We start from the raw sequence: 25128 nt of genomic DNA, 5'->3' as shown, positions 1-25128 counted from the left end.
TTTACTCCGCTTCTTCCAAACAGGTAGTGCCAAAACATCTTACAAAAGCATTTTATTTGAACTAGATCAAAAGACGTCGTAGTTTATGCTATGTTTGCATTTGGACAGCACGTCTCGTTAAGCTCCCAGAAAAAGGACAGGTGACAGGAAAATTGTCAAAATTAATAGTCAAGTTTTCTACTTTACTATTAATTACATCATTCTTCATTTATTCATTTTTTCCATTTTAGAAATTGCGAGCGACACCATTATTCCCCTGTTTCTACAGCAGAGGACCACTTGCAGGTTCGTGAAAGTACTTGCATTGGTATCGGTGGTGCAAGTACAGGCACTGGGCTCTTTACTGTTTGAGCAATACCTACCGACACATTTGTTTCTGCCTATGCACCAACAGCTACTGTAGGCTGGCATGATCCGAATAGATCTGGGGATTACCTTGTGACTGTCCAAAAAAAAGGGATTTTCCGTGGACACTGACAGCACAGAAAAGGAGTACGAAACAGGGTTGGGGAAAAATTGCAATGACGGATTGTTTCCTTTTTCCTTGGCAGGATCCAAGTTCTCTAGGCTGATAGCTGAACGTGGTAACTGCCAGTTTCCCAAGCGAAAGGGTTTCCTTTGAAACAAATCAAAGCGAAATATCCGTGCAAATGAAGAACTTCTTGTTTGCTACACAGAAGACGGAAGACACTGGAAAACACTTTTCTCTGACGACCAGTTGAGCACCATCAAAAGAGCTCCGGAAAATTTCCCAGCAACATTGCAGGATGCAAATAAGGCATGAGGCAATACACGCACTCTCCATCTTAGTAAGTTGTCGCATAGTAAGTGCAACAAATGCCTCAACCATTGTTGTTGCTCAGCAGATAAAGAAAACAAATGTCTTAAATTGATGTGACTCAAAATGAAATAATGTTATTATTTTAACCGATTTAAACTAAAAAGTCTCAGAAATGGGCTTTCTTGTTGCAAAGTACAGGAACGAGGTACAGCGTTGTATTTCCAAGACAAAAACAGTTTTCTTTTTATAGGGCTAAGAAGTAAGAGAATATAATTTTTGACGCGAATTTTATTGTGTTTAAATAAAAGACACGATGATGATGATAACCATTATGGTAATAAACACAGCTCTAGCCATGGGTGAGTAAGTTGTACATTTTTTTGTGTAGGTTCTAAATAAATTATGCCTGGCCATACAGCAGAAATTTTAACTCAACATTCAGCTAACGTGTGAGGTTGGCAAGCTGATTAGCACAGCCATGAAGGCCTTGCCAGGCGAACCAGAAGATGCACCAGAATCGCAAAAAACAGCTTCTCAATGAGCAAGGCGGCCTCGAATAGCTGTAGTTCTATACGAGAAGATTGACATTGGAAGCCCTGCCTCGGCCCTGGGTGATGCTATGAAGGTGCATAAGAATGTCCAACAGTTCCCGATTTTGGAGTTTAGTAATGAGCCGCTCAGTCACTTAACCAACAGGAAAGTGAAAAATGCGTTACAAGCTGTTCCAGACATACTACACAGAGTGTAAAGTTGGAGATGAGCTTCACCAGCCATACTTGGATCAAAGTGCTTATCAAGCCTCTGTTCCAGAAAGGGGTCGTTTGGATGTTTTGCATACCTCGACACAGTTGTGGTAAACGACAGTGATGGCATAATTCTTGGAGGAAACCCAGCCAGTGATACACCCTTGGAAAACGCATTGTACACAATATTAAATCGTGTGGATGCGCCTGAACTCTGTGCTGTTCACTATGCCAGGAATGACGACACAGGCAATATTCTCAAGCTATTTAAAGGCCACTGGTCCATGCTGGCAGTGCACTTTTTCCTTGATTCATTTGTTCATAAAGAAAAAGCACAGTTTTGTTACCAGCTTCCAGAGGTGGAAGAAACGAGCCTACAGACCATTACGGAAGACCCTTGAAAGAATTCTGGTTTATGTTCTCCACATGTCCTTCAGAGAGAGAGCTCAGAATCTAGATGCTATTTTCTGCACCTGTGTGGAGAAGTTGGTTTTAATGTCCCCTTTTGATCCCAAGATTGCAAAAGAGGGATGACCATTCCATCTCAGTCTGAATGCATTACTGGCGCTACATTGCCATGCCTTCATAAGGTTCTGCTATGATAATCCCGTGCTAGCCCTTCAGAGGATAGCAAGAGAGCAGCACATTGGGCCTCTGAACTGCAGTTTCACCATAAACCATTTGATTGGAATTGATGTTGATACAACTTATGACGTTGTCTTGTCAGAGTTCCATTGTTAATATTGGCCAGTTGTGACAAGGAGGATATCCTGAATGGATACAGCACGAAGGCCGTCTGATTGCTTTATTACCTTGGCATGAGAGGGAACTAGAACAGAAAGTCTATGGTTTCAGTAGACAAATGGTACAGAAACACCTTCGTGCACAATTCCAGTCTGAGAGTCCTGTCTATGGAATGTACATTGATGCTGACTCCAGGTAACAAAAAGAACAGCCTCTTGTTACCTTCCTGTAAAAAAAAAAACAAGTCCCTTATTCAATTATATAAAACGGAATTCTCTAATCTGATCATTAACTTATGTTTTTGTTGGTTACGTTTAGAGTATTTTTATAATCGTATCTCTATTCAATTATAAGAGAGAAAGCAGCCTTTATAATACAAATACTAATTGTACTAACACTCCCCAACATCTGCAATTATGATTAAAATTACAATGTCTTTGCATTTAGTGTGAAAAAGATTAGTAAATTTAAGTCCGCTTCTTCCAAACAGGTAGTGCCAAAACTAAACAATACTAAAACTTTGCTTGACTATCTGGCATTCAGCATTAAATTATTATTATAATAATATAGTCTGGCTGGTATTTTTTAGTTCTAGGCTATTGGACACCAATTTTTTTTGTCCCCTGACAATATAAATGGCACTATGACTCTTTTCTTACATTATCTATATTTTTTGTTCATAAGGGTGAAGAATTTAGAACAGATTTTAAAGATTTATCTGCTTTAAAGGCCTTTTTCCCTACTGTAGCAATCATGGCCCTTACTGCAACTGCACCACCTGGGCATGGCTTCGAGGTAGTAAGACGTGCCAATTATGTGCTCTGCTCGAAAAGTATCTAAAATGGCTTTATTCAATGTTGTTATTATGAGTATTCTGCGCTCAGGAAAGAAGCTTACAGTTTAGTCTAATATGTCGGCAGAAAACATTGCAGAGCTGAGTCATCTTGTGAAAAGTCTTGCAGAAAAAATCGATAAGTTGGAAGCTTCTAGCTAAAGTCGGCATGATACTATTCTAACGAAGCTGACAACTCTTGAAACTACAACGAGCAAAGTATCCGCAGGTTTAGAAGCGATGAATCAAGAAATGGAAACAGTAAAAGAAACTTTGGTAAAGAAAGCTAATGTAGTACAAGTAGAACTACTCGAGAAGAAACTAGAAGAAATTGACAACCGCTCTAAGAGAAATAATATTATGATCTGGAACATTCCAGAAGGTGTCGAAAAGGACTCGTCTTGCTTACCGCTGGTAACTTCGATCCTGACGAAACATATGGGCTTAGAGGAGATAGAAGTAATGTGGGCCCACCGCACCAATATGAAACAACGGCAAAGTGCTACAGGCGGGGCTGGTCTACCAAGGCGAGTCCATGTATATTTACTAAGATGTACCGCCAAGAAATACATCTTGCGTAATGCTGCCTCTAAATTAAAAGAGAATCCTTTCCATGAAGCAAATCTATACATTTCAGACGATGTATCAAAATCTGCGAGGGAGCAGCGTAAAAAGCTTAAAGAGAGACACCTAAATGAAATCCGTAGTCGAGAAGATGTCCAATTTGCCTATATTCCTTGGAGCGTACCGGCCAGGATCATTTTTAAGCTGAATGGTGAGTCAAAACTTAAGTCCTTCTACCGGCAAGCTGAAAATGCCAACACCAGCTAAACTGACTACTTGACTTGATTGCGTTTATTGTTATACTTTTAAATATACTATCTTTACTCCAGGCAGATAGTACTTTTTGTATCTATTAGTATAATTAGCTGTTAGTGTTGTTAGTAGAGTTGGATACTGTAAGCAGTGCAATTATTACTGACCGTAAGTAGAGTAATGTAAATAAGCATTGTAATAGGTGTAAGTGGTGCTCATATTGTATTGTAAGTATTGTGTTTTTCAAAATAATAATAAATTAAAACTGCACCACCACATTTGCTCACAAATTTAAAGCAGAGTTTGTCATTGTATGAAGGTTGTAAAGTTGTTGCTGCAAACCCAAACCGGTCAAACATTTATTGTGACAAGAAGGTGAGGATGAGTAGTCACCATGGATAATATATATATTTAGCCACGCCTAACAGCGGAGCTCCACAATTCCTTTTTAAAAGCATTTATATACATGCTACTCTGCTTATTGTATGAACGCAATAACCTTACAAATTCTTCATCCTCTCTTGAGTTATAGATATCTTAAGTGCATACAAAGCAAACTTTTTGCGCGTCAGCGGGAAATGTTTTAAGCCATAAGCTGTTCTTGTTGATCATGGGAGATCACACTGCTGAATTCCAATGACCTTCGAGAGCATAAAACACTTGTGGATGAAAAAATTACGCTCTCTCTAAAATATTTCTAGTGTGGGAACTATTAATGCATTTGTGTAAAGTTTGAAATGCGTACAATAAAGAAAATTTGGCTACCACGTAATGTTTTCACGCCTGCAATTTGGCCTCTCGGATAAAAATAAAATATTTGTTTCAAAATTTATTACTTTGTAAATATTCCTCGTACAGAAATATTTATAGTCTCATAATAAACGTTACAAGAAAAGAAATAAAGGAAAAAATAATGTTTGGTTATGGTTCGAAATATTTGAACGTTTACTTTAAAATTAGGGCGTGCTGTTCACAAATATGCACTGCGAATGACAAGTACAAAATGTTCAAAACAATTAATGACTCTAGGAATATTTCTCCTAAAGAAATAAAACACAAAACTTGTGCGTTGCGAATGGCGTATGAATTAGAGAAGCCCGACACAAAATGCTCAAAACGACACATAACTCTGTGAATATTTCTCCTACAGAAATAATTCAAGTCTATAAGTAAACATTAACAAAAGGAGAATAAAGGAAAAATAATGTTTGGTTGTGGTCCGAAATATTTAAACATTTACTGCGTGTTTACAAATGTACCCTGCGAATGAATTACACAAGTCCAACACAAAACATAACTCTGTGAATAGCTCTGTGAATGTTCAAAATTAATTTATCCACGAATATTTGTCGTATGGCAACGATTTAAGTAATTGCATATAATTTGAAGTATGTTAAATATGGAAAATTACTGACAGTTGCCTGCAAAAATGCATTTAATTTCTATGCGACTTGCTTACTCACCCAGCTCACCACATGTTTGTTTTCAACTGACATCTCGCCTGTTTGTTCGTCACTCTCGGGGTTCAAATTTGCTTATTAGTCGCCTACTTTCTTGACATATGTAGTTTGACAACATATTCAACGAATACAAGAAATTAGTGTTCTTCAAAATTCTCGTTTGTTTTCTAAAAGAAGTATAAAGCCATCCCACTTCCTGCCGAAAGAACGCGGGTTGCCGCACAGGTTGTGTGACATTTCAACGATGGCTTACATAGAGGGGCGGACATACGTACGGCGTACATACGTTGCCGGACAGACAGTGACGTCATAACCAAATTTTTTCGCATACATGGGTTTACCAAAATCCCTTATCAATGGGGCTCTGCGCGCCCCGCTCTGGCGTGCGGAGCTCCGTTATGAAAGCTATGACACAATTGTCATCCCAATTGCAAATGAATTGGCTCTGCACAGGGAAAAGTATCCCATGACCATTATTTACTTGAAACGTAAGTACTGTGGTTATGTGTATAGCTTGTTTGAACAAATCTTACAGGATAAACAATTTGTGGGTGACACAAAAGATCCAGCTGCAAGGCTGTTTGCTCAGTTCCATGCTCCTCAAACAAGACGAATGAAAAAGAGTCTTATCGCAGAAAAGAAAAAGGTAAATTCAAGGGTAAGGGTGTTATTGGCAACTTCAGCGCTTGGAATGGGAGTTAATGTACCTCATGTGGAACATGTTGTACACATCACACCACCAAGCAACATTGAGTCTTATGTGCAGGAGACTGGACGTGCTGGAAGAACAGGAGTCCCATCTAAAGCCACACTTCATTACAATAACTCTGACATTAGCACTTGGCTCATATCTTTACAACTGATAATAATTTTTAATTTCCACTGGCATTTAATATTAATATTTATAATCATCAAATATTTTCGCTTGCACATGGTTGAGCTAATACAATGTCCGTGGAGAAATATCCGAGCATATTTCCGCACCAAATGGAGACAGTTGCTTGTATCTTTTTAGCTATTACCACAGACATTTGAACCACATTGACAAAAGCATGTTGCTACTTCCAGCGCTGTGAATAATATATGAAAATTTAAAGTGCTAAGTATTTCTGTAAGTTGTAACTCTAGTTTCTGTTTCAGAGTTCTTGTTTATGTTTGTCCAGCCACTGATGAACTTCAACAATGTTTAAGTACCTGAGAGGGCATCTTTTGATGTCAGGAAATCAGTGTGTGAATCTGGCGTTCTTACCATCTTCGTCGAGTTCCAAGCCACGTACTTCTGCTACTGATTCTATGAAGTTATCTGCCATCACTTATTTCCAAGTATCTTGTTTATCTTGTGTCCAAAGTCGATTGAAGAACCGTAAACCCGTGTACACCAACGCAAATACTGTCAAATGGTAGCAGGCCGAATGAATTTTGCCAGGATTTCCGGCGCGCTTTGCAACCAAGCAGTAATGTGTTGCAATATGCAACCATGAGAGAGAGACACACGTACACACGGCCATGCAATTCTAGCCCATAAAAGAGGAAATCCACTATTTTTTCTTTCAATTTTTGTAATTTACTCACAGATATCCGGAATCAGTAACAGTTTGTGTTTTAGTGATACTATTGTTTCATAAGACAAAAATTAGAAAGGTTTTCGTTTGAAAGATTTAAAGATATGACAAAGAAAACGGGTGGACATTGTCTATTTTAGCTTTAGTACATAATACAATTAACAGGCACATCGTTTCCCACAGGAAAGAAACTGCTCTCCAGTTTTTTCGAAAACCCCAAACAAAGGGCCTCTGTGAGCCAATCAACTTCACGAAACGCACGAAGTGACTACACTGCAACAACTACCAGAAAAGCTATATAATAATAATATAATAATAATAAACGAATATTTAAACAGGATAAACCCATCAGTACAAACAGTACTGTTATCAAAGGGGTCCTGTAAAAAACTAAAAATGTAAAGTATGCAAGCAGAAAATACAGAGGTAAAAAGCGATACTATAAAAAATTACAAATAAAAATGTTCATTGACTTTTTGCCTAAATAAGACTCTGGAGTTTAGTTTACGGATCTCCAACGGTAAACTATTGTAAATAAGAGCACCTAAAAAATAGAAATTTTGCCGACCAAACTCCAGTTTCATCTTCGGAATTGAACTGATGAAAATCTGTTCTTAGTATTAAAATCGTGATTTGTCCTTGTAAAATAATTTTTAAAAGGCATACAAATAAGCAGTGAAAAACATACAGACAGACTTTCCGTTTCATATAACTGTCAGTTGATTGAATACGAATGTACATATTTTCCAGCCCAGAAGTGGATGAAGGGATGGTGTCGGTGGTACAAACTGAAAAGGTAAGGCAACATTTTATAATGTATAGCTTGGGTTTTTGCCAATTGACGTTTTCCTACCGTCTTGATACCGGCTCTCTTTATTAAAACCTGGTCGCTGTGAGGAAGACACTCCCATACTTTCTTTCACAGGCAGTGGCAAACATGCGCCAAGAAATGAACAGGGCATTCGGGCAAAGGCTGGGTGAAATGGTGACATGTTCCAGTTAAAGAGATTGTAGGCAATGAAAAACTGGCCTATGTGGAGCATCTTTCACAGGCTAGGAAAGTAACTGAAAAATCTTTACTTAGTTCAGCCTTGTCACGAGTCTATAAAACTTCACAGATTGAGAAGGAAATCTCAAATATACTGATTCAAAATAGAGGCGTTCCAAGGAGAATAAGTGACTCTTTTAGGTTCCAGTGCCTTTTAGGTCCGTCAGAGGATGGTACCAGAGACAGTATTAAGGATATAGTCACCCCGCTCATCCACGATATGGTGGAGCAAATATCATTATCAGAAATGTATCGGAAGAGGATTGTGGAAATTCAGATTTAACTAACTGACAAAGAAGGTGCGATTCAAGAACTGCAGCAAGATCTCAACAGAAAGTGCATAAAGCAACAGTTACCAGAAATTGCGCTTCAGCTGGCTGAAGAAGTACGAAATAAAGTTGAAAAAAGCAGCAAACTAATATCGATTGTTTCTGATCTCATCACGCATAACATTAACGGGCAAAAGCACTGGAATGATGACACCAAGTCTTTGTTCGCAATAATTCTTGATTATGGTGGCCCAGTGTTGCTAAAAATTGGCGGGCCAAGTCTTCAAACAACCTATGCAACAGCTTTAAGTAAAGTTCCGATTCCTACTAAGCTAGCAGAAGGTCAGTTCACAATAGCAGCGTCATTTTATGATCCCATTGGCTACAAGGGACCATTTGCCCTGGCTGTTGATGCTACTGCAATTTTGCCTGGCCTAAGAATAAGAGGAAACAAAATCATTGGAGTTGCTTCTGAAGAGGATATTTTTGTACGTACAGCACAAGACATCATTGACGTGACACACGACAGAAGTAGAGAGAAGGCGCAACTAGCCAATTCGTTTGTTTTGACACCCCTGCAAAAGCACGTGCCAAGTTTTACACTTGCAATTTCACCTGTAGTTAAAGGCCAGGACTCTGTTACAGCGATGGATTGGTTCATGAAGGCCTTAAACTGGGGAGCTCAACATACTTTGAAATACTTGGGATTGGCACAGATGGAGACTCAAAATTTAGAAAGTTTTTCCTCAACGTGTTTCTTAAAAGGCCCGGGATGTTGGGTGAGATGATTGAAGTCTCTCACAAGGGGTTCAATTTGGTTTCTATCGTCAAGAATGTTAATGAATTGAAAATTCCTACTCTGGCATTTCCTGATTGGAGGCATCTAATTAAAAAATGGAGTAACCAACTTTTGAACGTGCGAAGAGTCTTGGTGCTAGGAGATTTTTTCATCATGATCGAGGACTTGATGCGATTGTTTGAATCAAAAAAACTAAGAAGTGGATTATGGAAGAGTTACATTTTTGCTCGTGACAAACATAATGTGGATGCGCACTTAGAATTTTGCAGCTCCAAGTCCGAGAATGCTTGTGCGAATGGAATAATGATGGCACCCAGGCAATTCGTGTTTACGTAAAGGCAAGATATAACATGATGAGAGCTTATACAGAGGAAAAGTTATCTGTGAAAGAACTTGCAAAGCTTGCATGGTCATCGGTGTGTTTTGTTAGGCTGTGGAAATCTTGGATTGAGATGTCGTCTCATCCGATAGAATCTTCTTTTATATTCATGCAAACATATAATGATATAGTTATTGCAGGACACTCGCTTATATCGTTGATGAAATTGTATTCTAAATACTTTCCCAATCAACCTTTTCATCCATCTACTTTTGCTTCTGGCAGGTGAGAGGCTGTTTGCACGCTGTCGTGGATTTTGTAAGGAAAAAACAAATTTTGGTACATGTATGCTTGAAATGCTCGACATTTGTGGGAGAATTGCAAAACTTGATGAACTGAAACTTAAGAATGTCCCAGATGATTCAACCAAAGCCTGGCCAGAGTTACTAGAAGAGGAACTTTTGAGCAGCATCAAAGAAGCAGAGAAAGAGGTTCTTAAAACCATACAACGACTTCTAGCTGCTACCAACATCTTAAGATTGGATGATTCAGGGGAAATTTTGTACATCAATCCGGGAATGGAGGAAAACTTAGCTGATGTGAGCTACGAGCCTGACGAAAGTGAGACTATCACCATTGATGATTTGCTTGATTTTGATAACGAAATTCTTTGTTGTGCTGCTGAGACAAATAAGCAGTGCTACTCCTACGCCCTTTCAGAACTTGCAGCGTCCACCGTCCAAACTAGCGTTAGATCTACAGCAACAAACGAGTTGCATGAAGAAGATGAAGATGATGATGACCCGAGACATTGTAACTTCTTTCACATGGGCACGTGCAAATATACAAATCCCAGTTTAAAAGCCCCCAAGACAACTCATTGGATAGGTTGTGATTATCCTGTGACAACTGGTTTCATGAGTCCTGCCTAAATCTTAAATTTTCTACAGATTTACAAACAGAAATGTATGCATTTGTTTGCGAGTTGCATGGAAGAATAAGAGACTTAGAGCAATTTAAGGATACTTCCTGGGTTCGCGGGTGTCCTTTGGAAAAAAATTCGTACGCGTGCAAGTTTTAAAAAACCTCTAACAAACTATATATCATTATAAAGCTTAATAAATGTAGTTTCCTATAAAAAATATAATTTAGCGATCTTATCCTTTTCTAAGTGCCAGGAGCCAGTAGAACCTCTAATCGACCGATGGTCGTTCCATTGAATTAATCGGTTATCGAACGCAGCGCGAAGAACGAAACCGTTGCACAATGTTATTGACAAGGCATCAATCAACAAAAAGGTGTCAGGCTTTTACGAAATTCTGATTAGTTATTTAGATATCCTCCTCTAAAGTTTGAGTAGCAAAAAATATTTGAGGCGTGTTGGGTAAACAGTCACCACGGGAAAAATATTTTAAAAATCAAAATTCCCTGACACTTTTTTGTTTTTTATTATCCCTCGAATCTTCTGGCCAAATTTCACGAGAATCCGTCAAAACTACATACCCTATTAATTTGTTCAAAGTCGACACACTCTGCCAAAATTCAAGTGCGAGTTTTCGCTCGATAAAGGTTTGCAAGAAAAACAAGCCTCTCCAGGATATTATGCACCCCATTACGTGGCGAGCCAATCGAGAAACAGGACCCCATGTTGTCAACAACAATGGCACAGAATTTCGCGGCAAAAGTATCGCATTGCAGACACGTTTTAGACTCCGCTGTTGTGATCGAGCGAGATGGGGAAAGTGGTGAAACGAAAATGTAAAAATCAACCAGAAAACGGGAAAAAACCAAGGGTAACGAGACCAAAAGCGCGTCTTTGGAGAGTTTGAGGAGTGCACTGATATCAGAGATGAAATCTAATGGGTAGGTTGTTCGTTTTGAGTGCGTGTAATGTAATTTACGTAATGTAATTTAAGCTAAGGCGATTATTTATTTCATATCGAAGGAAATGTATAATGAAAGAAAATCGCATTTTTATTGTTATTTAGGTACGATGGTGATATCTTTGTAAGAAATCTTAAAGATAGCGTGGAGCGGAGCAAAAAGCGAGAGAAAGGGCCACGCAGAACGCGCTATCTCCAGTATTACACATGGGCTCATACGCCTCTGGTGAGTTCTATTTCATCGGTGTAATTCTTGCTGATTTTATGCCAATGTTTCATTACATGTCTTGGTTTGAGGTGTGGACTAGTCTTGCGCTTGGTTTGTAGCACTACGTTCTAATCCGATGTTCCAGTCTTTGAATGGAAAAAAGTAAATAACGTACGGGAAAAGGTTTCTGTTTGTTTTCCAAGTTCTTTCCTACACTAAGAAGGAAAACAACAAGCGGATGTAACTTTTACGCCAATAAACCATACTAAACAAAGTGGCTGTGTAAAGTCTACCTACCTACCTACCATTATCTTTCTCTTAACATACTTATTTGCATCTTGATTTTTTCTGCGACTACTAAATTCTTAAAACTCCTTTTCTGGGGGCTTTGCAGCTGTCAAATGCAAGCTGGTAGTCGCGAGTAGGAACGACGTGCGTTTTCAATACAAATGAATAGAAATCGATAAAAATCTAAGTTTAATTACATAATCGATCAAAATCGATAATCACACCAGTTTTTGTTATCGATTTTTATCGATTTTCGATAATAATTAGTTAATTAGTATTGACAAAAATCGATTAATATCGATTGTTATTGATTATTGAGAATATCGATTTGTAACGCCCTGAATGCTTTCGTCAAGGTGATTCCACACTTTTTCAACTGCAAAGCGAATGTTGAGTTTACCATAGTTTGTTTTGATGGTGTTTTTGCAATAGGTTGATTTAGAAGCAAGCCTGGTATTGTATGAGTGTATGGATGCTACTGTTTGAAAAAAATTTTCAAAGGAAGATGGAAGAAGATTATTGTAACAGTGATACATGAGGAGTGCATTGTGAAGGGTAACAAGATCAGTTAATTTAAGAATCTTTAGTTCCTTGAAAAGAGGCTCAGAGTGTTCATCTGGTTTCGAAAAAGTTATAGTACATATAACTCTCTTAAGCATTAAGTAGATTTATGCCACGAAGCAAGTGTGATTTCTGCATTGGGTGACCATCTAACTCTGCCTATGTTTTTTGGTGTGGTTACAAAAAGTTTTCCGTTATGCCTACTGACGAAATTTCTCGGTGTTAAGGAAGAGAGTGTAACTCTCCATCAACCGGCTAATGCCAACATGCTTACCCCAGCAGACTGTATTTCTGTCTTTCGTAAGATATGTTCTGCTTTAGGTCATGTGCATTTAAAAGGCTACCTCCACAATGATCTCAAAGCAAACAATGTAGTTCTTGAACGAGCCTCAGCCTCAGCCCCGGCCATCATTGATTTTGGGAAAAGCACTAAGCATTGTCACTTCAATTGTACAAAAATCATAAGGCTTTTAAATGCCATGAGAAAAGCTATTTGGCACCAGAGGTTTTACACGAACGACGTTACAGCATTGCAAGTGACATACTCATTAGGACGAATGCTTAAGGCTGTATCGTGTCTGGTGTGGTTTTATCAGAGAGTCCAAGAATTGATAAAAGAGATGACCAAAGAAAAGCCTTCAGAAAGACCAAGCTTTAAGGTTTTCACACAGAAGATTTCCGAAATTGAAGTTAAGGTATTGCGATGCCAGATCACAATTTAAGCCATCTGACGAACCTGTATATTTTTCAGAATATACTACACCCTTTCTTCAATAAAAACGTTGAGGATGAAGTTCACGCAGATTCCAAAAACACCGATGCTAAGAACGTATCCAAGATGGGACTGAGGACTAGAAGCGTTTTCTTCAGTTTTCCATCCGTTTTCAGTACATGGAACAAAAGAATTTGATATGATACAGCGCACAACGATTTTTTTTTTGGATTCCCATTCCATTCAAGTCAGTTTTTATAAGTAGCTACACAACGTTCCCTGGATTAAGAACATGCTACGAACGTTTCAGGCTTGGAGACAAGGAAATCCAGTTTCGTTTCAGCCTCGTTCACAAATTAGACGTTCTTGTAAGAAAGAGTGCAATAGATTTTGTAGAGTAAACCCAACACGGATTCGAAAATTGAGAGATATGCTTGTAGTTAGCGAGTTAGTTAAAGTTAGGGAGGATAATTGTAAATTGATGAATTGTACCGAACCGATTCTATCAGAGATTAAGTTTAAGGGTTTATATACTATTAGGTTACGAAAATGTGTGAGTTTAGTTTTTGTTTCTCAGTAATAAAAACAAAATAGTGATAAATTCTGCCTCCTTGTAAAAAGCTAGAAACGGCCTACAATCCTTATTGCACGGATTAATCGGATCGGGGAATTATGATAAATTAGACTCATTGCTTGAAAGAATGTCGCCTACCTGCTTAGTGTAGTAATCAGTCACAAGTTCTGGTTGAAGACCTTTCAAGTATTCTCTGCGAGATTCTGAACTGGCAAAAGTCCCTTCCAATCCTTTGCAATTGTGAGATCTTTTGAAATAATCTTTTACTGCCCTCTCAAAGACTGCACACCAGTAATTGTCGGTTGCAGAAACGTTCAGGATGTCTTCGTGCACATGAAGCATGCTGTGAACTGATATTGAACACATTTCAAGGCCTTGTGTTTCTTCAATTTTTTCGTTTAGCCAACTTTTCATGAAGTTCAATCATATCAACATTCCACCCATCTCTTCCACATTTAAAATGCAGTTCAGTGAATCTTGCGACTGAAGATAAAATGTCAACTTCATTCAAGTTCTGCAGCTTTCCCTCCAAAACAGTTTCAAGCATGGGATAGGCAAACTTTTGAAAACCCTCTGCTTTCCAGAAAGCAAGTCCTTTACCATCCTTTCCAACTACAACAGGAAGCCTTCCAGCTTTAAGTTCAGTCGTCCATGGGAAGACCTTGATCTGCTCATCCAGGTAGGTTTTGTCAATTAACTCTTATTCTAGCAATCTCTGGACTTGATTCTTACAAAGGTTTAGTGGGACAGTGTGAAAGACATCAATGACCATATGTTGAAGAATATCAAATCCATAAAGTGGATACAAATACTTATGAAGCAAGCTTGTTCCTGTAAATCCTCTCTCAGATGATTGTTTTTTTTTTCTCACAGTTATCCTTGTTTCATTATCAAGGTCATATAGATTTTCCTGTTCAAGTTGGATGTCTCTGATTTCCCAGGGATAGCGACAATGGAAACGGTTGTCCCCATAATAATAATAATGGTGGGAGTAGTCGCCTTGCTTTCCAATCATTTTACACCTTCTGCAACCACATTTACCTTGATTTAGGAACTTTCCAATTTCGCATTGACCAGGATGATCTTCAGCCCAACACAGTAATAAAACTCTTACAATTGGCATTTCATCTGCCTGAAAGTTGTCAATGGAAACTTCTGAAGGATAGGGGACTTTAAATCCATCAATAAAACCAGTAACAAGATCTTTCATTAGCGGTTCTAAAAATGCATCAAAAGATTCAGGGACATCATTAGGCACAGATGTACATGGCACAAAACCCACAACATAGACATCTTCCACATGGGCGCGATCTGCCTTGTACATATAAGCTATAAAAATTTCAATAGAGCCACAACTCCTAAAGCTTATTTGGAAAGGCTCCCAAGCATCCCAGTGGCCAATCAATGCCAGATTCAAAGGAGAACCACAGGTTGTTTTTATTTAAAAAAAGAAATGTCTCAAAACATTCTGGACAGTTCACCAATGCCATCGTCATCCTTAGTGCAGGAATGAAGAGTTTTGGTTGAGATAATGGCTTTACAATTTACACATGTTGTCGGAAGCGGCTAGATTTTGTTTGGATTCTAAAACCATTCAAGGTCCACCCATCTTTGCCCATCCCAGATTTCTTTTTTCACTGGTCAACTCAAAGTTCTCCCAAGCCAGTGATCTTTTTCCTGCCAGTGTGATAGCATTTCTTTTACACATAGCCTCATTACGAAACCAGTTCTTCACTTTGTCATTTAAACCAAGGTAATAGTACTTTAGGTATCCAGGCTTACCACACTGAGGACATAAGTCAGACTTGCTTTCCAGTACACTCCAACTACGGCTGTACTGATACTTGGTGGTTGTCTTTTCATTTCATGTCATTTCTTTGCTCTCCCTACAAATACATATGTAATATTCTTTAGCATCAGAAAAAGCAACTGGGCTGCATTCCAGTTTTTTGGCCACAGAGTAGATAGTATGTCAACATCAATGTCCTCTCCAACAGACGTAAACAGCATCTTTTTACCATAATATAAAATGTTTTCACGGAAGTTCCACTATCTCCCATAATATTCATTGCATCAAGCACAGCCTTCACAATAATTTGTCTTAAAGGATTGACATTGTCTTCCTTCACTCCTATTTTCCATGAGCTGTGGTCATCGACTGGTTCGTCGTCAGGAGGGACAACATCCATGGCTTCAAGCTCGAAAACCTGTCCTTGTTCTTCCAGGACAGCTGCTCCTGCTGGCTCTTCTGAGGTATTTTCTTCGGCGTCAAAATCCATGGTTGTAGGCTCGTTATCTGACTGATCACTTGAATCAGAACTAGCGTCAATAGTTGAAGCACGTTCACACAGTTGAGCCACTGACCAGTGCCGCAATTCTGTGCTTCTTGTAGTTGCTTTTCCTTGACAACGCAAGCATCAGCAGTGTACATGTCTACACGACTTCTCCGAACAACTACAAGAGGAAACTTCATCTCTACTCCAGCTGTAAAGGGTCTCAGTAACATCTTTCCACGAAATTTTCCGTTTTCTCTGCCCTTTTATTGACTCATTCTAGTCCCCAGAGCTCTGCAGTTTCTTGAAAAAGTTGTCCTGCTGATCTGCGGATTGGCACGTGGACCAATAACAAATGTTAAAATAATGCCGCAAAAGCGGCGAAAAACAATGGCCAATAAAAACACTCACAGGTGACGGCGGACTGGCATGTGGACAGCACGCGGACCAATGAGAAATGTTAAAATAATGCCGCGAAAGCGGCGAGAAACAATGACAAATAAAAACACTCAAAAGAGGATGGCAAATGCGTACTTTACTCGCCAAAAAGCCTAATCTTCCCTCTTTCAGAACAGCAATGGCAAGTGAGGTGAATGCAAGCGAAAACAGTGGTACCTGTGGCAGTTCTACCGATGAAAATGGAAAGACTGATGCTCATACTTAAGCCAAAGTATAGTCCCTATTCGGAGAAGCGATTTATGAAGCCCTAAAAAGTAAAAAATACTTTGCAGCTGCGAATGAAAGCTAACATGATTATTTTTGTAAGCTCTGCATTTGAAGATTACGGTTAACCTGATTTTTGTGTTTCACTTTGCAGAAGAGGAAATCAATGACTCCCATTTAATAGCAGACTTGGCAGCGAGAGAATCTGATGCGCCAATTTTCATCACATTAGGCTTCACCTATGGTAAAGCTGTTTGGTTTACGAAAGAATTTCAAATCCAACGTGCAAGGGCCATCTTCCCCGGCTGCGCCTGCTTACAAGCCAACTATGGCAGATATGTCATCTATATTGCAAGAGATAAGACAACTTTATTTGTCCAAGTAAGTTGTGCAATTATTTGGTTGTTTCTGTTTTAATGATCATAAATAAAAAAGTAACTTACTCTCACTTTTAATAATAGGTGTATCACGGTTTTCGACGCCATTTTGACGAGTTCGCAAACAGGCTTGAAATAATAGTGTTTGTATGGAAATCCGATGTCAAATAATTATAAAAAAAACATCGCTTCTGAAAAATTCATGAATGGGGAGCTTTTGGCACTAGGAAAAGGATTTTAAGAAAAAAAATTGGAGGGATGTAGCTGTGCCAGAAAGCGTTCAGTCATGTTTTGAACTTTCCATACATTTGTCTGTATACCGAACCAGCTGTGAACTGCTACTAAAAATAGTGTGCGAAAAAAAAAAAATACAGGGAAATGTCTCAAAGTTCAAAACACGACTGGACACTTTCTGGCACGGCCACATTCCTCCAATTTTTTTCTTAAAATCCTTTTCCTAGTGCCAAAAGTTTCCAATTCATGAATTTTGCAGAAGCAATGTTTTAAGGAAAATTATCTGACATCGGATTTCCATACAAACACTGTTATTTCAAGCCTGTTTGCCTACTCGTCAAAATGGCGTCGAAAACCGTGATGGTGTGTCTGAAAATCGTTTATTATTGAACCTGGTCTACAGACTTGATACAGATTATGTGCAATGTTTGGATATTTATCTGCATGGTGATATGTTCAGGGTGCTAATGTCATAAATTGCGAAGGTAACAGCACAGCTCAGTAAATCTCATTTGTCATAAGGTGCATATTTCAGCTAACATTTTATCTACAACTTTATACAACTTTGGGCTTTTAGCAACACAAAGATGGGGGGACAGCTTGCCCATGTTCAACAGTCCAGATACAAAACAACAGTTGACAGAATTTGCCACTAGAATTACTCCAGAGTGTGGGATACCAGAACTCAACTTCAATGCTGATGGCATTGTCAGACATTCAGAATTTCTTCAGTGAACAGCAACGATACCGAAGGATTAAAACAACATCCTGCAAGGTTTGTTATTCTACCTCCACATGATTTTGTCAAGGTGCTCATAAATGTGTCCTTCGAAAATCCTCGTTAATGCTTCTTTTGAACAGCTTTCTGATTGTTTCGTGTTATGAAACATTTATTTATTTGTTATCATTGTTGTTATGGGATATTTATCTCAATTACGCTAAACATACTTCTTACATTATTTTTTTCCATTTGAAACATTTTCAGAGTGAAACTGATCGTGAACCGAAGGAAGAAAAAAGTAGGAAGAAGCATAAAGTCAAACACGTAGGTATCTCTAATTCTCTTATGTAATACTTTGGTTATAAATATAATAAGTCCGTGGTTACCTGCATACTAACTTAAAAAAGCAACTGGGAACTCCAACCACTGCTCTTCCTCCATGTAATTGTTTAAGTTTTGGGATTGACAAGAATGTCAGTTACAAAAGTTAGAGGGGCAAACAATTTTTGATTGGTTTCTGTCGATAGAGATTTGCTAAACAATGTTTTGTTTGGCAGTTGTCCAGTGGAGAATTGTCTGTAAGTGGAAGTTCACCTGCATCTGGATCAGAAAAATAACGTTCTCCTCCATCTGAGGGTGGTGATACAGAAACTGCTGATGAGGTTATCGATAACAATGATGACTCCAGTATCAGTGAATCACCACCTTGCTCTCAAATTCCATCAGTAGTGGGTGAAGGCATGTCAGCTTGGCCCCTGGTAGTCAATCAAGCAATTGTAAAGGGTATCTTTTGGCGTATTTTAAACAGACACAATATTGTTGACATCCTTAAGAAAAAGTTTTTTGTACAGCAAAGGAACTCAACTAATTTGAAACCCACAGAGCTCATGAGTATATTGGCGAGGAAGCTAGTATGAAATAACTACTGCAGGGTCAAAGAAGTGGTGAAAAACATACACGAGGATATAACAAAATTACTGTACTTAAAGAAATGGCCTTTTAGACATTTTGTGAACCTCAGAAGTACAGTATGTAGTGGTGATTCATGATCAGTCTGTTGTGTTGTTGCTGTTTCAAGCTATTTGATTTGCACTACATGTAAAATGTGTTTGTACAGTAAAGGAACTTATTAATAACTAACTTGAAACCCACAGAGCTTATGAGTATATTGGCAGGAAGCTAGTTTGAAATGATTTCTGCAGGGTGTTAGACATTTTGTGAACTTCAGAAGTACAGTGAATAGTGGTGCTTCAGTCTGTTTTGTTGTTACTGTTTCAGGTTACTTGATTTGAACTAAATGTAAAATGTTAATTTTTTACCATTTGTGTCAATTTGCGACAATTACATATATTCAGGAGTGACAAGGGGGGATTTACATGCTTCCCATCGTGCATTGCGGGCAAACTATATTATCAATTCTACGCCACCTGCAATCGCAGCATTAGAAGGTAGACACCGTAAGGCTCGCAAGTTCACCAGTGAATATTTTAAAGTGCAACAACAGCCAACATCTCACAGTTTGATGAACAATGAACATTTAATCAAAGAGAACTTGATTACGTAATTAAGCTTGGTTTTGTTTTGATTTATATAAGATACGTTTCTGTTCTGTTTCATTTATCGAGTTTTTACGCCCCTATTTTTATGTACCATTGTTCACAGTTTCAATCAATTACGTTGCTAGCCATTCCTGTTTTCTAACTGATTTTACACCTGTACATGTCAATTGTACCCTTATCAGAGAACGCCCCATAAGTTTTTGTGGAGTTGGAGTTAGGAGATCTACGCAACATCGAAGTTTCAGAGCAGTTTTATCTTTTTTGGGGTTACGTAACGTTGGAGTTTCTCTAGCCCTTTAGTCAGGATCAGATGTAAGTTTCAGCTTATTGTATTCAGTTTTCGTTTTCCTTTCAATTTTGCTTCTTTTGTAATTAGTCTCGGCCCCCTTTTTGATCTTGTACATTGTAATTTCCCCTTTTGGTTTTCACCACATGTGTACAATAATTCAGACGAATTGCTGATCGTATTAAGGTGGCTTACTACAGTTTTTGTACTATGCGCGCTCCCCAAGTCACGAAAGCAATCACACGCGTGCAAAGTCACGTGAGCCAGCTGAGGAAACCCCGTGAGCACGCGAGCATAAAAACAAAATGGCGGCACGAGGAAAAAATTTCCCTGTATTCCGGGTGTGCTCCAGCAGTGTGCTTAAAGTAGCTAGATTGTGTTTGGGCTCGAAATTTGAAAAACAGGCGTTATCTAATGGTTGCCGGCCCTTTACAGCTTTGAAGCCTTTGCAGAGTTGTGATTTTGTGCCAAAGGCCAGTCCTCGTGCGAGCGTGACACCTGTGTTTTTGTTGACAAAGGAAGAGAGTCACGAAAGGAAAACGGGCCGGTTTCTTAATATTTTTACCGCAGTTTGTTCCGCTACCGCTTTTACCTGTGTGTTTTTAAGTGAGTCAGTCGTTCAAGCAGCCTGGGAGGAATCGCAGGGAAAACTAACTGAAATGCGGCTGAAAAGAAAGTGGAAAATCGACAATCAAATAGGTGCAATACGAGCAAAGAAACTGAATAAACAAGATACATGTACACAATTGCAAGGCTGTGACATCGAAACATGCACGGAAGATCAAGAAAACAATCAGGTAAGAGCCAAGAAATATGGAGCTACTGCTTTTGTTGATTATTATTCCTAGAACAAAATTATGAAAAGTTTTAAACACGACCGCTCTACATACGAGAAACGCGTCTGAGTTTGTGCAATTTCGCTCGTACTCGTGACTTCCCTCGCTTGTTTTAATTTCCCACACAGCAACCAGTTAACTTGTTATCCATTATATTTCATGCGGTGAACAATTTTTTAAGGATTATTCATTGTTTTCAACAACAAAATTGGATCTGGGATAACACAGTAATAATTTTTTTGCCAATTTCCCCAATGTTTTGATGTTGTTTCAAACACAAGGGGCTTTCCCCCGACTTGCCCTTGCAGATAAAAAAATGTGTCCGCATTGAGTGCTCGTTAATAATATTCGAATAGTCTAGTACCTGGAGTTACAACGCAAGTGATTACAAAAATAATAAATGGAATATGGATTTTATTATCCGATTAGAACTGTCAGTATTATAATTATTTTGGAAAACACAACTGTTTTTTCACAGTAAATATTATAATTGCCCAACTTCAAGGACAAAGAAAGCAGACAATTTCACACGCAGAACTTATTGATCAAGACCACCACTTGTGAAATTTTTTTTGAAAAACAGAATTTTGGGTGGTTCTGTCTTGCCCAATAGGTTATGTGAGTCAAATTAGCGGGTCAGTTCAAGTAAAATAGAATCTACACCAAAGACAGAAACTTGAACAAAAATGGAAGAAATTATTACTACTGTGTTAAAGAGTATGTGTATTCAAACTTTCTAAATACTTGACAATGGCCAAACTTGTTCTCAGGGAAAAAATGACAAAAAGAACATAAAATTACCAACATGTGAACTAAAGTACCTTTCATAAATAACCTGATTTGACATGAAAAAGCCCTATCCAAAAGTATACTCAAGGAACAGGACAATGTCACTCACTGTTCTACAGAGCAGTGGCAAAAAATAAGTTCGGACGAAAAATGGCAAATATTTCTGGTATCCACGTTGCAAACCAAAAAAATGAATAAATGTCAATTACTGCTTCAGAGTACCATAACCAGGAGCATGATGAGGCAGTCTGCAATGGAGCCAGCCAGTGAAGAGTCTCACTCAACTGCTTTGCCTTTCACAGGCTACAGAATTGTTGACATTGGAAAACTCCAGAAGGACGTTAATAAATGTCTCTTCTGTGGTCAAGGTACAACCCGATGACTTGCCCTCTAATAAAAATTATGTTGTGAAAGAAATGTGATGTTATGTGTTAAGCCTGGTGAATTAATGATAGATGATTTTGTTTTAATCAGTGACCTGTGTCAGTCTGACTGAAAAAATTAATCTATCAAAAATTATAAATAATTTATGAAAATTTAAAATAGAAAGACGTCAAACATTTATTTTTCGGTCCCCTACCCAGTTACAAAGACTTCAATATGTTAAGCACTATGGTAGTAATATTGTTGTGGTTCCTTGATGATGAATCACTTGAGTGTCCACACGAGAGGACTTGTTTCAAATTAAGAGTCTGGCTATTGTGTAACTTGGTCACCGGAATAGGAGAATCATAACCACATCCATATAAACCATTATTTTCCGGAAGAGGTGGGGCCAGCAAGTAATAGGGTCAGTGGAGTTACTAGAAGTTGAATTGAGCTACATGAAGTGCAAATAAGGTTACAGTTTCGACACTCACTCCACAATAACCCCCTCCCCCCTGGAATTTCTAGTTGCCTCTCTGTCCGTGTAACGTCTGCAGCAAAATCAACAACATTTCGACCAGTGAACAGCACAGTTCAGGACAACGGGGCCCAAAAGCTTATGATGCAAAGGTAGCCTTGGCTGCAATTGATAATGGTCTCGGCTTTTCACATGTTAACTCAATCTTGACTACCCTTGACATCCCATCTATGACAAGAAAGACTTACAAGATCCGGGAGCATGAGGTTGGAAAGATAGCAGAAGGGGTGGCTAAGGGTTCATGTAAAGAGATGTTGGACCAAGAGTGTACATTAGCAAAGAAGAATGGAGCAGTTGTCGGGGGTGATGGACTTCTACCACTGTCTGTGTCATTTGACATGGGGTGGTCCAAGCGTGGTCGTGCACACAACTTTTTAACAGGTCATGGAGCAGTGATGGGTTCGTTGACTGGCAAAACACTTAAGACTATGTTACCAGAAATAAATTATGTAGAACATGTTCTTCAGCCAAAAAAGGTAGTTGTAGTCCTAACCCATGACTGCAGATTGAACCATAAAATGTCCTCAAAGTCAATGGAACCCGAAAGTGCTGTAGAACTGTTTAGTCGAGCACCAGTTCAAGGAAGTGTCCCTGTAAAGTATGCTGTTTTTATTGGTGATGATGATTGCTCAACAATTTCCCGAATTAGAGAAGAGGTTGCCTACCAAGTAGAAAAATGGTCAGACAAATGTTCATGCCAAGCGCACTTTGGTAAATCAATTGTATAAACTTAAATCGGAAAATCATTTTCATGTGGTGAGTCAGTGTTGTCAAACAAGGTAATCGAATATTTTGGAAAATGTTTTAGCTATGCAGTGGCCCAAAATGCTGGAGTTGTGGATGGTCTTCAACAGGCAATAGCACTCATTACTCCTCATGCTTTTGGCAATCATGAAAACTGCAAAGAATGGTGTGGATACAAAAACAACCCTGAAAATTACAAGCACAAAGACTTGGCTTATGGGAAAGACCTTTTTGGAGAAAACCTGAAAAAAGCACTAGAAGGGGTTTTTTTCTATTTATTCCAATCAAAATGTTGTGAGAAAGATTGCACAAAATGCATCTTCTCAAAGAAATGAAAGCCTTAACAGTACTATTGGTTCAAAAAACCCCAAAATTCGTTTTTATGGTGGGAGCGAAAGTGCCGACCAGCGGGTGGCATGTGCTGTAGCACAAAAGAATATTGGCAAGAAATACCTCAAATAAGTGTTGGAAACTGCAGATATTACACCTGGGTCCATCATGGACAGGCAAATTGAGAAAATTGACTATGAAAGAAAGCAAGACAAAGTACGCAAACAAACAACAGCTTTTAAAAGAAGGAGACAGCTGGCCAAAATCTGCTCGAGCAAGAATGGACTTTCAGAATCTAGAGAGGGAACTGTTTATGAATTTTGCAGTGCTCTCTCTATAGAACCAGAAGTTTTAAATGCATATAACATTTCAAAAGCTGAACTGTGCCACATTGAAAATCATGTCCCTCCACTTTGCAGCAGGCCAAAAAAAAATATTTGAAAAGTTTAATGCAAATTTCACACATAATTTTGTCATATTTGATACAGAAACAAATTGTGGTGGAAAGAAAGCTGAGGTTGTGGAATTAGCAGCAATTTGTCAAAACACTGGTGAAAAGTTTACGAAATTGGTCTTGCCAAATTGGGATATCAATGAACATGCAAGCAGAGTTAACTGATTCCACATAACAGCATTTGGCAAAGAACGCATTCTTTACAGAAATGGCAACCAACTGGAGACAATGTCTCTGATTGAATGTTTGAGATCCTTTACTGATTTCTTGAAAACCTCTGCCATGAAAACTGGAAACGCACACTTCTCAAACCAGTGAAAACTGTTCTTATAGGCAACAACGCAAACGTTTTTGATACGCCACTGCTTATCAGAAGTATAAACCAGAACGGAGATCACATAAGATTCTATTTCAATCAAAGCTTGCACTAACCACAGAGGACATGATAAACAACAGTCAAATGATTAATTTCTCTACCGCCTTGGTCGACACACAGTACCTTGACAATTCCTATGATAGGCTCCTGACCTTTAAAAACAGGTTGTTTAATGACAGTGATCGCTCCATCATCAAGAAAACACTCGAAAAGAAGCTCGCTGATGGTGGTTTGACGCTCGATGCCTTGAGGAATTTGCACGCGTCATTAGGACCACGAGGAGTCACCGCGCTGTTAGCAAATCCACCCTCTTCTTCTCAAAGAAAGTCCCCACGAGGGACAAAGTGCTCAATCACTTTGCAGAAAATTGTAAACTTTCTCAAATCAGAAGTGAATTGAAAGCATTCGAACAAAACGCCTCCAAAACGACGTAACTTGAATGGGCTTCACAGTGTTCTGTGATGAGCTGTTTTGTGAATGAAAAAGTCAACAAGGGCTATTTCTCTTGCACAACAAAGTGAAAACAAACGTGTCTCGTAGAAAAGTTATCAAATAAAATAACAGTGAAAATCACATTCACTCCGGCATCATTACCTTTCTGGGCGGTCAGTAAATATGGCCATATTGTCAAACAAACATCGGAATGAACACGAAGGCAGGACGCACTCCTCACTCATCAGTTGGAGTACGCGCGCCGGAACCCGCGTTTTCCCTGAAACGAGCATGCACAATGGCTTTCTCACCGTAGGTCGCGTTAACCATTTTTTCCAGGAATTTTCAAATAAGACAAAATGTCCCAATTTCCTCATTTGCCAAATTTCTACCTGACAGAATTTCGTGTTGTTGCCTATAAATACTTATTTTTGCCCACTTTCCAAATCCTGAAATTTTGAAGTGCGGTCGTACGGCTAGATTTAGAGCCAGACAGCTCTAAAAGGTGTAGTTCCCAGGCCCCTGCTAGAGACTCATTCTACTATATGTGA

The 25128-nt window shown here is 38.7% G+C and overlaps 3 pseudogenes across 2 annotated transcripts; 2 read left to right on the top strand and 1 right to left on the bottom strand.

Annotated features, from left to right (window-relative positions):
* Positions 1-13695: 13695 nt before the first annotated feature.
* Positions 13696-16202, bottom strand: LOC146468803 (uncharacterized; annotated as a pseudogene). The gene has a single exon (XR_014867408.1). The product of XR_014867408.1 is annotated as an uncharacterized LOC146468803 (transcript).
* Positions 16203-16449: 247 nt separating this feature from the next.
* LOC146468802 (uncharacterized) lies at positions 16450-18916 on the top strand (annotated as a pseudogene). Its single transcript, XR_014867407.1, has 6 exons — positions 16450-16456; positions 16538-16585; positions 16690-16916; positions 17644-17921; positions 18132-18195; positions 18425-18916. The product of XR_014867407.1 is annotated as an uncharacterized LOC146468802 (transcript).
* Positions 18917-20371: 1455 nt separating this feature from the next.
* LOC146468801 (uncharacterized) lies at positions 20372-24907 on the top strand (annotated as a pseudogene).
* Positions 24908-25128: the final 221 nt, after the last annotated feature.

The sequence above is a fragment of the Pavona decussata genome, unplaced genomic scaffold, assembly GCF_977016875.1.
Source record: "Pavona decussata unplaced genomic scaffold, jaPavDecu1.1 SCAFFOLD_129, whole genome shotgun sequence".
NCBI classification, from domain to species: domain Eukaryota; kingdom Metazoa; phylum Cnidaria; class Anthozoa; order Scleractinia; family Agariciidae; genus Pavona; species Pavona decussata.
Note: the sequence above shows the minus strand (reverse complement) of the source record. Positions and strands in the feature narration are given on the sequence as shown.